Below are 16,120 nucleotides of genomic sequence, written 5' to 3'. Positions count from 1 at the left end.
CTGCTGGTGGACTATAAGTCGCCGAGGGTATCGATAGTTTAGTAGTAATATCGTTATATTTGTTTGACACCGCTGCTGGTGGACTATAAGTTGCCGAGGGTATCGATAGTTTAGTAGTAATATCGTTATAATTGTTTGAAACCGCTGCTGGTGGACTATAAGTCGCCGAGGGTATCGATAGTTTAGTAGTAATATGGTTATAATTTTATTGTTTGACACCGCTGCTGGTGGACTACAAGTCGCCGAGGGTATCGATAGTTTAGTGATAATATCGTTATAATTGTTTGACACCGCTGCTGGTGGACTATAAGTCGCCGAGGGTATCGATAGTTTAGCAGTAATATCGTTATAATTGTTTGACACCGCTGCTGGTGGACTATAAGTCGCCGAGGGTATCGATAGTTTAGTAGTAATATGGTTATAATTTTATTGTTTGACATTGCTTCTTGTGGACTACAAGTCGCGGAGGGTATCGATAGTTTAGTAATAGTATCGTTATAATTGTTTGACACCGCTGCTTGTGGACTATAAGTCGCCGAGGGTATCGATAGTTTAGTAGTAATATCGTTATAATTGTTTGACACCGCTGCTGGTGGACTATAAGTCGCCGAGGGTATTGATAGTTTTGTAGTAATATCGTTATAATTGTTTGACACCGCTGCTGGTGGACTATAAGTCGCCGAGGGTATCGATAGTTTAGTAGTAATATCGTTATAATTGTTTGACACCGCTGCTGGTGGACTATAAGTCGCCGAGGGTATCGATAGTTTAGTAGTTATATCGTTATAATTGTTTGACACCGCTGCTGGTGGACTATAAGTCGCCGAGGGTATCGATAGTTTAGTAGTAATATCGTTATAATTGTTTGACACCGCTGCTGGTGGACTATAAGTTGCCGAGGGTATCGATAGTTTAGTAGTAATATCGTTATAATTGTTTGACACCGCTGCTGGTGGACTATAAGTCGCCGAGGGTACCAATAGCTCAGTAGTAAATGATTTGGTACTGTCAGTTTTTGTTACATAAAAACTATAACAAAATAACGAACTTCAAGTCAAATTAAAAGCAGAGAAGTCCATAAAAAATGAAAAATATATCAACCGCTATCAATTAACGGAATAAGTTTATGGTGTTCTGTCTGTTCATTAATTTCAAAATTATTAAGAATCTCAGTTTTTCTATACCCTTAGAAAAAGTAGTTGATTATAAATCAATTTTTACGATAATGTTTCTTATGGTCAATTATAAGATTTTCTACTGTTCATTTTACAGAGAATGCTTTCAAATGATTTGCTTTGGTCATGTTTGATAGAGGTGACTCCAGAGAAGCTCTTCGAATGTATAAGATCAACACATTGTCTTTTTCAAGTGTTTTTTTTTAAATTAATATCTATGAATTGTATACTTCTCACTCCTCACTGATACATTATTTTGGCTAAACCTGGTTTATCAGAATGACAACATTAAACCATCAGTATCTCTTTAAATTTCACAAGCCTTAGGGTCGCTCCTCGCAATTTTATCAAGTTAGTGCTGCAAAAAAATGGAAAACAACAAGACTAATAGTTGCATACGTCAGACGCGCTTTTATGTATTTACCTTCATCATAAACGCTCAAAGTCAAACATTTGAAACCCAAGAATGTATAAGTATCGAAAAACATGAAGAGCTATATGACAAAAATACCTAAATCAAATAGCCAAATTCATCTAAGGTCAACTTTTTTCTGAGGGAGTTGAAACGTTAGTTTTTTTGATAATTTCAAAATTTATAAACGGACAATTTCAGAAAGGGTTACTGACTACTGAGCTGATGATACCCTCAGGGACTGAAATTCCACTAGCAGAGGTTTCGACCCAGTGATGTAAAAATGACCTGTAAAAGTTGAAACAACACGTTTAATAATTGCATGCGTCCGAAGCGCGTTTCTTGATTAATTTTCATCAGGAACGCTCAGAGCCAAACATTTGAAACCAGATGATGTAACAAAACAGTTGAAGAGCTATATGACAAAAATACCTAAAACAAATAGCCAAATTCATCTAAATTCAACTTTGCCTGAGGGAGTTAAACCTTAGTTTCTTTATAATTCATAAACGGACAATTTCAGAATGGTTTGTTATATAAAAGGCGTTTTAAAGAACTTGACCTGCTCGAATTCAAAAGTTCGGTAATCAAACTAATGTGCTGTTCATATTTTACAAAACTGAAAGGTCAATAACCATTGCGATTCAAAAACAAAGAACTAACTTTGTTATTATTGTAGATCATATCATTAACAAGGTGACGTACTAACTTCAAGTATGTCTGTTATTTCCTTCCCTGTGTCAAAAGTTTGCAAATAATAACATTTTTCAGGGATCAAATATTGCTTGATAGGTTATCTTAATTAGCCGTAATTAGTCCACTTTTGTCGACATAAACTGTTAAGAACAATTGATTTCAACTAACCGTATGTACACAGACTGTCAGGTCTTTTGTTTTAATAATTTACTTTATTTTAAGTAGCGTAGGATTTCAAAAAGACGAGTCACAATCTCGTTTAATTATCGTCAAGAATTGATTATAGGTTTGTCTCACACAGGGTGATCAAATTAAGCTCGCAATACTGTTATCCAACGGATTATTGAGAAAATTGGCGACTGTTGATTGCAACTGGGTAAGTAAATAAAAAAATAATAAGCCTAACGTACTAGTCTTATGCAGAAAACCATGAAAATACGCATCTAAATGCTCAAATGTAAACCTTGTATTGGATACATGTTTTATGAACCATTTGGCCGATTCCATTGCTATTTAACATATTTTACACGCGGCTTGCACCTATCCAATACTCATGACTTCTGTGTTGGCATGAAATAACACCAATTTGTATTTTTATTCTGTAAAATGTCTGTTCATAATATTTCAATTAATCCTGTCCACTCCAAAGTATAAATAGACCCCGTCGTAGTTAGCAATTCTTTTTGGAAATTTTGTGGGTATAATCCTTTAAAATTTCACAATTAATTTGAAAATTGAGCACGACTGATGTGTCTTATATAGACAAAACGCGCATCTGGTATATACCTGATGTCTTTGATGAGTGTTCAGAAAATGTAATATTACAAGAAGTTCATAAACAAAAATTATCTTGTACATAGATTTATATTTTACATTTTAAAGGTTTTATATATTGTCATTCACATTTTCTTGCACGAGTTGTACTAGGTAACCTTTAATCAAAACGAATGGATAACAACTGACATATTTCTGACTAGGCATTTTCTTGGGCGTATGGCATTTGCGCCGACTTCATTTTTTCATTTGCGCCGATTTTATATTTGCTCCTAATTAGATTTACAGGTAAGTTGAAACTTGTACATGAAATGTGCTCTACCATTATTAAAATCTGGTTATAATTATTTTTCATCCATATTTAAGTTAATTTTGATTCATATTGTTCTGGAACTTCGTTGTAACTTGATGGACATGTTGCACACTGAAACGGACCGAGGAGTCAATTCTTTAATCTTCGAGGGCCATACATTTCGGAAGGTCAGTGTTTTGAAACATTACTACATATCTCACTAATGTACCATAAAATCGTGTAAAGCCAGAGTTACCACGGATTCTATTGTCAAAACACAGATCGAGCATAACCATGTGGCAGATGTCCGAAAGACAGATGCTAAAGAACTACGGATACGGTCAACAAGGAAAAAAGTCTGGAGATGTATTTTGTAGGCCTTCTTCTACCTCCCAGTGGTGAGCAGGGGACAACAGTTGTATACATGTTGTGATTGACAATTTATTACATTTGTAAAAGTGGCAAATGGATGAGGTCTATAATGATAAATGAAAAATAACATGACTTGGATGGAGCGTTCTCTCATTAACACTCATATCACATTTTCTTATATCTATTCACCTGTAACTTACCTGTAATAAAATCGGCGCAAATGAAAGAAAAAAATCGGCGCAAATGAAATGCAGATCGGCGCAAATGCAAAACGTCTTTGATGTGTTTCACCTCTCAAGTTTTCTTAGTAATCTTTGATGTGTTTTACTAGGTACACCTCTCAAGTTTTCTTAGTAATCTTTGATGTTTTGTACTAGGTACACCTCTCAAGTTTTCTTAGTAATCTTTGATGTGTTGTACTAGGTAAACCTCTCAAGTTTTCTTAGTAATCTTTGATGTGTTTTACTAGGTACACCTCTCAAGTTTTCTTAGTAATCTTTGATGTTTTGTACTAGGTACACCTCTCAAGTTTTCTTAGTAATCTTTGATGTGTTGTACTAGGTACACCTCTCAAGTTTTCTTAGTAATCTTTGATGTGTTTTACTAGGTACACCTCTCAAGTTTTCTTAGTAATCTTTGATGTTTTGTACTAGGTACACCTCTCCAAGTTTTCTTAGTAATCTTTGATGTGTTGTACTAGGTACACCTCTCAAGTTTTCTTAGTAATCTTTGATGTGTTTTACTAGGTACACCTCTCAAGTTTTCTTAGTAATCTTTGATGTTTTGTACTAGGTTCATCTCTCAAGTTTTCTTAGTAATCTTTGATGTGTTGTACTAGGTACACCTCTCAAGTTTTCCTAGTAATCTTTGATGTGTTTTACTAGGTACACCTCTCAAGTTTTCTTAGTAATCTTTGATGTTTTGTACTAGGTACACCTCTCAAGTTTTCTTAGTAATCTTTGATGTGTTGTACTAGGTACACCTCTCAAGTTTTCTTAGTAATCTTTGATGTGTTTTACTAGGTACACCTCTCAAGTTTTCTTAGTAATCTTTGATGTGTTTTACTAGGTACACCTCTCAAGTTTTCTTAGTAATCTTTGATGTGTTGTACTAGGTACACCTCTCAAGTTTTCTTAGTAATCTTTGATGTTTTTTACTAGGTACACCTCTCAAGTTTTCTTAGTAATCTTTGATGTGTTTTACTAGGTACACCTCTCAAGTTTTCTTAGTAATCTTTGATGTGTTGTACTAGGTACACCTCTCAAGTTTTCTTAGTAATCTTTGATGTGTTGTACTAGGTACACCTCTCAAGTTTTCCTAGTAATCTTTGATGTGTTTTACTAGGTACACCTCTCAAGTTTTCTTAGTAATCTTTGATGTGTTGTACTAGGTACACCTCTCAAGTTTTCTTAGTAATCTTTGATGTGTTGTACTAGGTACACCTCTCAAGTTTTCTTAGTAATCTTTGATGTGTTTTACTAGGTACACCTCTCAAGTTTTCTTAGTAATCTTTGATGTGTTGTACTATGTGATACTTAATGAGTTGTTTTAGTTTATCTTTGATAAGTTATTCTAGGTTAACTTTCATGAATTTTACCAGGTAATCTTTGATAAGTTGAAATAGCCAAGCTTTGATGGATTGGACTAGGTCATCCTTGATGAGTTTTACAAGGTCATCTTTTATGCGTTGTACTAGGTCATCTTTGATTAGTTGTACATGTAAGTCTATGATAATAACCCTACCAACATCAAGAAAATATTTGCAAATATTATTTGCTATATTTGTTTAGAGTATTAAATGATAAGTTAACAAACATGTCATCAATCTTTTCCGGACGTTTTAAAATCATTTCAAACATAACTTTATCATAGCAAAATATTGACATATGAAAGAATAAAATATTCAAATTCAACCAAGCATTTCCGTGTTTCCTCTTAGTTTTTCATTTTTTGTTACCATGATTTATAAACAAAACATGCAAAAATAACGTAACATGTTCAGTTATGTTTACAAAAGCTACCATTTCATATTTCACGCTAGCTAACTAAATATTTGTCAAAAACGACATAACGATCAAAATCAGTGCAGTGAATTTTCATACACATAAATAACAGGACATGAAACCTTAATAATAATGGTTGTTTATATCAAAATTCCATTAAAAGTCTCACTTTTATGATGAAAACAAATCGTCCAAGTCTCCTACATTAAGATGTGCTTATTATCAATCTGTGACCATCCACCACCAAGGATTTGAATACTTTGAGTTGACAAAATATTGCATGTACTTCCAAACAGGTACTAGTATTTCATATCTTCATGTGCGAATATTGAATAATCTTAATCAAAATCAATTTGGATTATTTACAGATGAATAAAACTAGCTATCACAACGCATTAAATTGTGAAGCGAACAACGGAAATGTCAGTTGTATTATCCCGTTGATCGATAACATATCACGTCAGCATATTACATTCGTGCTGACTAATGGGTGGATAATACCCTCGGTTTACGCCATGTCCATCAGAAGAGATTTCGACCGTGGTTATAAAATATAAAAAGTAAAATCACAAAAATACTGAACTTAGAGGAAAATCAATTCGGAAAGTCCATAATCACATGGCAAAATCAAATAACAAAACGCATCAAAAACGAATGGACAAGAACTGTCATATTCCTGACTTGGTACAGGCATTTTCAAATGTAGAACATGGTGGATTAAACCTGGTTCTATAGCGCAAACCCTCTCACTTTAATGACAGTCTCATCAAATTCCGTTTTATTTACATTAATGCGTTAAATAAACAGACACAATAGACAAAATATGGGTACATCAGTCATCATCGTATAACAATTTTAAAAAGAACAATTTAACAAAACACAAAAACATCTGCTATCTACGAACACATTCATTGATTTGAGTGTCTGACGTCAGAAAATTTTATACGTCACTATATAAATAACACATAGCTGAGAGGGTGATAGAGCAGATTGGTACCCCGAGAAAACATTGTCAACCGCGGCGAAGCCAAGGTTGACAATGCCTTTTCGAGGGGTTCCAATCTGCTCTATCACCCTCTCAGCTATGTGTTATTTAATTTATTATACTGAATGTCCTATCATTATTGGCTTTGACAGATTACTTTTATTTTAAAAGTATGTTCTATGACGTCACGTTCATAACAACGTTACAGGCAGTTGAAAAAAACAACTAAAGTCAAGCAAGATGTTTTATTTTATTTATTTTAACAGTCGATAATAAAATCTGAGCCAAAACGTAGAACTTAAGCATTTTATTTAATTCCTTGATGTAAATTCAATTCATTGTTTTTTGAATTATCGATTTCTGATTGGTCTAGACGAGAGGGTAACATTAAAAAAAAATGTCAACCGCTCAGCCATGTGATAGAGTAAATTGACACCCTCGTCTTATCCAATCAAAATATGGCATTTTAACGTGAAGTATAATAAATAAATTTGTCGTTCAATGTGCATACAAACAATTTTAAAATTAACATAGGCAATGTTAGCATGCAGGGTTAAAAAATCAAAAGTATAAACCACTTAGACAAGAAAAACCATTGACACTCGAATCAAAACGAAGCAGTTACAAATATTGAAGATTCACATAAATTTCATAAACAAAAAAGATTTTGCATTGCTAATTGTTTACAAATTATGTTTTGTCTTGTCGGTGCCTTGTGAATTTGACAATGTACAATATGGATTTTAGTCATTTTTAATGCCGTATTGTATTATATAGTTGTATTAGTTAGCTTATTTTTGACTCTGTTTTAACATTTTTTCATTGGTTGCAATACCAAAAATCAGAGTCCATATCCTTTTGAAAATTTGAAGAAAAAAAAGTATAAGTCATAACATTTCAAGAAGACTAAAAAATATTAAAAACATCATTTATGTCGTTAACGAGCCTCGTAAACAATAAGTTTGGAATATATAAAAATGTTTTTTTTTCAAGATTCTATAGATTTACGAACTTGATTTGATGTAATAATATTGCTTTGAAATCGCTCACAAATCTCGTCAGTATTTAAATGGTACAGAATTTTTCTGTTTTTCTGTTGTATTTATATATCGTAATTTCATATTAACGACGGTGGTGCAATTTGTTTTCATACATGTACTGACTTCAATTTATATTGTAGAACAGTTTTTTTTTATAAAACTCCTAAACAAATTCTGAATATTGCTTATTTGACATATACACTTAACACACTAGTAAATACATCTACTTCTTGTACTTTTAAAGATCGTATTTGAATTAGTCTACATATACAAACATGTTATGATACAATATATAAACTGATAAATGTACTACTTGCGCTAAACACGATAATCTTCATTACGTGGATTAAGTGTTATGGTAACACAAATTCTCTTTTTGTCGAAAGCAATCAGAAGAAAATTGTAGTAAGGAAAGATGGGAATATAACTTATGAGAAACATTATTATACAATATAATGATATTTGAGTTTTCTAGGCTCCATCATACGGTGTTTATATATCGCAACTAGTTCGGTTTGCCCGTGTGTGTTCTGATGTGATAGATTTTAACGAACGTTATCAATGCATCACTGGTAAATTGTTGTGTCAGGGATTTCGATACCATAAATTACTTAAAACTTTTACTAAATTCTTTCATAGATACAAAGATTTGATTAGTAAATTTGGCTATACCTGTAGAAAGCTTATTAAAAATGGTATTTCACATCCTAAATTTTATGGTAATATTGTACTTAAAGCGAGGAAATCACTATGTGATCCTTGTAAACTCATCGAACCTTTAAACAAACTTATAAGTAAGGGTTATCGTACCAATATTGTAATTAGATCTCTGAATATAGTTCACATTGGCACTAATATTGATTTTGTCATTAGCAAATTTCATAACTAAATTTCATTATCTTTTGAGACGAAATGTATAGAGACACAGACACGTTAATTTTCATTTCTATAGAAGTCGCTCTTCACTATCCTACTACCTGTCGATACATTTATTTTTGGCATTGCACAAGTCATGTCTTCTTTGAATACGAAATCCCTGTGATGTGTTTTAGTTGATTTTAGTCTCTGATGCATGATTTTTTTATTATTAATTAGTTATGGCTTTTAACTAGCTGTTAGTAACTGCGAGTACTCTCAAATCGTATTTTCTTGTTAATTCGACCTGTTGATACTGTTTATAAAGCTTTTTTGTTATTTTTTATTTATATGAATCTTGTCTGTACACCAGCTTTGATTATTTGTAATATCTTCAATTTTTCACTTATTCTTACTCCATTTGTATAAACTTCAAGATTACAATTATTTTTTTAAAACTGGTTTTTTTCTAAAGTGAATTTTGATTGGTTAAATATTTCTCAGTGATGTCCTGCCATGGCTTTGTTTGAATTTGTTTGTTAGCTTAAATTGTTGGTCATGAATGTTTGTCTCTAATATTTAATTAACTGTGCATTTGTATTCAGATATCGCAGATCAAATGTATTCGTTCATTGTGTAATCATACGTTTTTTGATTGAGTTAAGTCTGCCAATTGATATTTTATCGTGTGTTTTTTATGTTGTGATGTTATGCTATTGTTTCAGAAAAAGGGAGAAGGTTTGGATCCATTAAAGCGTTTAATCCCGCTGCAAATGTTTGCACCTATCCTAAGTCAGGAATCTGATGTACAGTAGTTGTCGTTTGTTTATGTAATATATACGTGTTTCTCGTTTCTCGTTTTGTTTATATAGATTAGACCGTTGGTTTTCCCGTTCGAATGGTTTTACACTAGTAATTTTGGGGCCCTTTATAGCTTGTTGTTCGGTGTGAGCCAAGGCTCCGTGTTGAAGGCCGTACTTTAACCTATAATGGTTTACTTTTTAAATTGTTACTTGGATGGAGAGTTGTCTCATTGGCACTCACACCACATCTTCCTATATCTATTATGAACATGAATAACTGATTATATATCTCTTGATTTAAAATCCAATGGCATTTAAACTGACACCGTGCTACATTTGTTTAGTGATATGATCTGACTTCAACCCAATGATAAAACAAATAGTCAAACGCCATCTTCTTATAAAGAGTTTTCTTTTTCAAAATATGAACTTCCTTTTGAAAATATGAATTAAAACTGACTTTGGGGTGAATTTTTGAAAAATTCAAAACTGATCAATAGCAGACAAATCTTTGAATGTTAATAAACTCCATATAAATAAAGTTTGTTTTTCTTGAATAATGAAGCGATTTGTATATACTTTATTTCCATTCAAAGCACTCAAAGTAGCATAAAGAAGTATGTTTTGTCTCACCAACCGCTTTTCTGAAATGATCTTTGATGTATCAATGTTTAAATTGACAGCACATTAGGTTATTTTGATGAGTACCTAATCTGTAAATAATCTTTCTGACACCCAGCAAGTTGTGGTACACATTGTGGTCAAGTTTATGACTAAGTGTATATACATTTAAAAAGCTTTTAAAAGTTATTTAAGGTAAATGTTTTTTGAACTAATATAATTTAAACAGTAAGCCTAATGCAAAAGTAGTACATGTTTATAGGTTAAATAATTATTGGATCTATTTCGATCTACCTATCATTTATCTGGCATTACTGGTATTAAAATAACACCATTGATAAATTGAACCTTTATTTAAATTTCTTTTAATTTTAACACTTGTAACATACCAGTGATTATGTACCACTTTATAGTGATCTTCAGAGATTTATGTTCTTGTGTCAGGTAAAGGTGAAACTAACTATATACCTTTAATCTATATAATAATATCTGTAATTTACTTATTATTTGCCAGCTATATCTTGAAAAAAGCAATATACTAGTATTAACTTTTTCAAAATGCTATATATATTGTTATAATATGTTACAAGCAAAATGTAAGTTGGCATTATAACTATTTAAGGTTTGAAGACCACGCGACCTCAGCGGCAAGGGTTACTGTATCGACATAGTCAACCATACACAATATTTTGCCACTGAGTTCATTTCTTATTTATTTTGTCATGAATGTTCTAAGACCGAGATGATTATTTCATTAGTCTTTTTTGTGACTGGATCACCATGTTGTCTCTTGGTAAAATTCCATATTATACCTTGTGAAGTAAACGTTTTACCTGGCTTTAATTTTAAGCCGAGTGCATTAACTCTTGATCATGAAAATAGAATCAACTTAACCCGATTGACACGTTTTCATATTTTATTTATTCATGTAGATGCTGTACATGTGGAGTCAGTTTATGAACTTTCCTTTTTGATATTGGTGTTTTGGGAAGCGGCTTTCCTGGTTTGGAACTTGCGCTCCCTTAACACTTATTTACATATTAAGAAAAAATCCTTTAGTGTTTCGTGTTTTTTTCTTATTTTTTCTTATTGTTAAAAAACAGCTTTAATCCACCATTATATTCATAATTTTCTACATACGAAAATGCCTGTACCAGTTCAGAAACAAGACAGTTGTTATTCATTCGTTTGATGTGTTTGAGCTTTTGATTTTACCATTTTATATGGACATTCTTTTTTTAATTTAAATTTCCTTGGAGTTCAGTATTTTTGTGATTTTATTTTTTTTCTTTCAAATTCCACAGATTTTTTAAACATTTAAGTTGCCATTTCGGGATGAATATAAGCTAATTAAATCGGTAATTGATTTGATTTGTGTGGTAATAGTGGCAAAAAATAAGATAATTGAATCTGAATGTCCATCACTGTTGATGGAGATTAGATATTGCTTCTTGATACCCCGGTGTCAATCATATAATGAAAAATTGCCAAAGATATGTATACATCAAATAAGTAGAACAATATAATAAATAAAAAGAATAAAAAATAAGTAGTAAACTTATCATCTACTTTGGGATTAGCCAAACCTATAATATCTCAAATTACCATAGATACCAAGAGACCAGTTTGAGTTATGGTCGCCTTGTTCAGTGAGGATTGTTGTGGTCTGTGTATGAACCTCGACTGCTCTCACTGACCATTGAACCTTAGAATAATCAATCTGGTAAGTAATTTTGAAATGTTACCCATTACTGACACCATGTCTTCTTGAACTGATATTACCATATATAAAACGGACCCGGAGATTTGTGTCCTGATGTCAAAGGCTTTGTGTATAACTTAAAATGAAGAGTATGTCTTTTTTTCATTTTTAAAATCTAAAATAGGATGAATACACATCTTACGTTGGATTTTTGGTTGTTGTTTTTTTTTTTTGGGGGGGGGGGGGCAAGGAGGCAGATCTGAATGAGTTCTTCCTAATACAAGTATACCCTGTTTATTTCAGATAAAAAAAAAAATTGTACAAGAGACAATAAAAATAACATTTTTCTAGTATTTTTTGCAGATGTGTTAATCTATAAACATAATATAGTCTGTAAGAATATTTTTTAACTAAAAGTTCTGTAATTGTAAAAATTTTCAAACTGTCTAATAAAGAAGTTCTTTGTGCGTTATATTGTTTGCACTGTAGTAAACATGCTTTTGACATATTCACCATTTCCTTTCTCAATTTTATTTTTTGTTTCTTCAACATTACATGACTCAAACAATTGTAAAGTGTTAAGGGGCCAATTTTATGCAGATGTTCGAATAGCGCTATATCCAGTTCTTAATTTTAAAATGAATTTTTTTTTCGTTTCTTGATATTTTTGGTAATTTTTATGTCAAAATTAATTTTTGGACAGATTACATTCAAAACTCTTTATCTTTTTCCATTTATCTGGCCACATTTTCTTCAAAAAATCTTTACATGATGTTTTAAAAGCATCAATGGAACAACCATATTCATAGCTTTAAAATCTAATGCCTATTTATGAACTTTCATTTAATTACATGATATTTAAGAGAATCGATAAGCAAACATTTCAGTAATTGGTAAATAGTATTGTCCGGAAAAAAATAATTCCATCCGTTATTGACTTCTTTTAATTTGAAAGGATAATTTGAGTTATTTGAGTGATCTGACAATATGCTGTATTGATTATCATCGTCTGTAAATATGAGGCAATTCTCTTAGATTAAAACTAATTACTTCTTTAACAGTTGATGGTCTCAACTACCCAATCAATTTTAAACGCTTTGTCCACAAAATATATATAAATGCATCTCTTATATAAATATTATAGTCTGAGACTATAGTATTTGTATTTAGAAAAATAAAACTGTTCTTCTAATTTATTATTCATAGAATATTGTGACTGTTCGGTGACTACGGTGAGTTAATATTATTGTGCTATTTTTCTATTAATATTATAAGATTTCGATACATTTTCAAAATTGGTAAAACAGTGCCCAATTGTTTCTTATAAGGAGAAAATTTAGATTTTTTATAAATACTTTTTGAATATTTTAACTAACCATAGATATTTTGTATATGATTTTTATAAGCTGTTACTTGGAGATGCCAAGAATGGCAAAACAGGGCTTCTAATGAACGTAACATGTTATTTGATAGTGGTCTAAATTATATATAGTATCAACAACCAGAAAAAACATGTTATTATATATATCGATGTAATAAAGAATATAATTAAAGATTAGTAAATACAAAGTTGGTCAGCATCTGTAGAAAAGAGCACAAAACTTAGAATTTGTGAGGATATACAGTTATAATTTAGGTTTTAACATTATTCAGATTACTGTTATAGTTTTACACTTTTTTACTTAATTTCGAAGTGGTACACTAGCGCTGAACATTGAAACAGGAAGATATACTGGCATGGCTAGAGACTTAGGTTTATGCAAATGTTGTAATATGCAGTGCGTTGAAAAATAATACCACTTTATTAGTACGCCCTTCCTTTTCATCATGTAGGCATAAATATTTGCAACAATTCTATTGTTCTAGACAAACATTACTCATTTCAGTAATTATTTAGATAAGGTCAATTTTCCATCTAAAAAAATATGTGATTTCTTAAATCTGTGTTGTCAATCAGATCACATATTGTTATTCATTTTCTTATAATGCTTTATATGTATTTGTGTCTCTGTTGTTTATCATTTGCTATGTTGTAAATGTGTTTTCGTTAGTATCGCATATATATGCATTTTGCAATAAAGTATTCATTCGTCCATCAATTGTTTTATTCGACTGATTAATCACGTTTTTGTCTTTTGAAATATCTATATTTTTTTATAAATAAGGACTTTCCACTTTTCTGTGGAAAGACCTATTGTATTTGTTCTGATATGTTTCTCTCCGCCAAACAAAGAATTTTGTTGTGGTTTCGCAAGTACGTCGTTTAGATATTTTGTATGTGATATCGAATAGTAGTTGCGCTTTTAATACTGACCCTGTCTAGTCGAAGACTTTTTATTGTAAGAGTTATCTCCCCAAATACTGTTTGTGGTGAAATCTCCTCCTTAATCGTTAAAGAAAGCGACTTTATTCTAGCAAATTGCTAGCTGTATCATCATCCTCTCCCATATATCAGGCAAAAGTACATAGAAATATATATTTTGTTAATCAGTGCAAGTAAAGCTATCATGTGAAATCGGAAGACGACAATTATCTGCCTTATTACAGGCAAAAATATGTAGAAACATTTACTTATTGAATCAGTATTAAGAAACTTATGCTTGGACGACAAAGGTAATTTTAAGTAAACCGAAGGTAGCTTCCTATCAATAATTCTCTAAACAATTGGGTTTTAATTCGTTATTGCCTCTCTTGAATGTCTCAAGATTGTGTAACTTGAGAGAGACGTTTCTAAAACTAATGTAATCATATAATCAGCAATAAAGCCGTGTCTAGGCGTCATGAATATTCGAAAATAGACCTGTTAACAACAAAACAATTATTAATTTCAAAAACTTTTTTTTCTAAAGTTACGGCTACAACAGACGTTTTTGTTTTGCTGTGCTAAATCGGCTTGGCAATAACTGAACTTTCGTATTTTTTTCTCTCTAAGTAGATGATTTAAAAAAGGAATAGCACCAACATCAACAATGACAGAATATCAAGTAAACCAACATCACATATATTCTTCAATTATAAGCTATACGTAATGGCAATTCAGATTATTAATACTTTACTTTTATAAAAGTTTTAAAACAATTCGGCTTTGAACCAACTAACTTATTTCAGTTTAAGCAGTGATTTTTGTTGTTACTATTCGTGGACGTTTCATACCCGAATGTATCATCATCCCAGTAGTCAGTTCATTTGTGCTGACTTGAGATATCATGGGTGTGTTCCGTGTTGTTTATAGAATATTAAATCAATTTAAACAATAAGGGTTTTATTAACCCTGATTTTTAAAGCCAAAGTAGTATTTTCACTTTTTTGGTAATTTTAAGGTTTTCTAAAAGAGGGACGAAAGATACAAAAGAAACAGTCAAACTCATAAATAGAAAATATACTGACAACGACATGGCTAAAAATAAACAAATACAAACAGACAAATAACAGTACACAAGAAACAACATAGAAAACTAAAGACTAAGCAACACGAACTCCACCAAAACATTGGGGTGATTTCAGGTGCTCCAAGTTCTAAGCTCTCCAAGTTCCAAGTTTGAATTTGCCTTCCAACATATTTCATTCGAGCGCAGTTTTATTTCGTATGCCAAATATTATGCCTAATATCTGTTATGAGTTTTTGCAACTTGATATGTCTTTATTTTAATTAGCTGATTTGTGTTTTAGTATCTAAACAATGGCTAGCACTGCAAATATGTCAACTACACCTGGAGCTGAACCAGAAACTGAACCAGAAACAGAACCAGAAGCTTCTGCAGTAGAAATCATTGTTCCACCAGTAGCCTTAGCATTCTGTGGAATTCTGAGTAAGATAAAGTATTAAGCTGACCTTAAATGAATGACGACTTTCGAATTCGTGCGCTTCCGAGTACTTTGTTCGGTATTTTTTTTTATGTCGATTGCCCTGGGTGTAAATAATTCATGACAAAACCTTCGATTCTGGTGTTTACCTCATTACTTTCCTGATAATGCTACAATCAAAAAAGCACTTTGGACGCTCGAAACTCTGGTTTTTTTCACTTTAATGTTTCTGCTGTTTCGTTGTTTTCCACTGTAAGTTGATGTGTTTCCCTCGGTTTTAGTTTGTAACCTGCATTTGTTGTCGCTCAGTCGAATTATAACTATCGAACAGCGATGTACTACTTTGCCTTTATTTTCTTACATTTGGGATGTTTCAATCGACAATCTTTAAAAAATATCGCTATTGCTATTAATAAGAGATTAAAGTACAACCTTTTCCCTGTATCTTATCATGATTTCCTTGATGGAGGTTTGATGCTCACAAGGAAGCTATCAAACCAAGAGTTACAAATGGTGAAACTGAAATCATCCTTTCGTAAATTTTACAGATGCCAACACGATTTGGTTGTTCGTTATGGAATTATCG

Source organism: Mytilus trossulus, chromosome 4 (genome assembly GCF_036588685.1).
Source record: "Mytilus trossulus isolate FHL-02 chromosome 4, PNRI_Mtr1.1.1.hap1, whole genome shotgun sequence".
NCBI lineage: Eukaryota > Metazoa > Mollusca > Bivalvia > Mytilida > Mytilidae > Mytilus > Mytilus trossulus.
Note: the sequence above shows the minus strand (reverse complement) of the source record.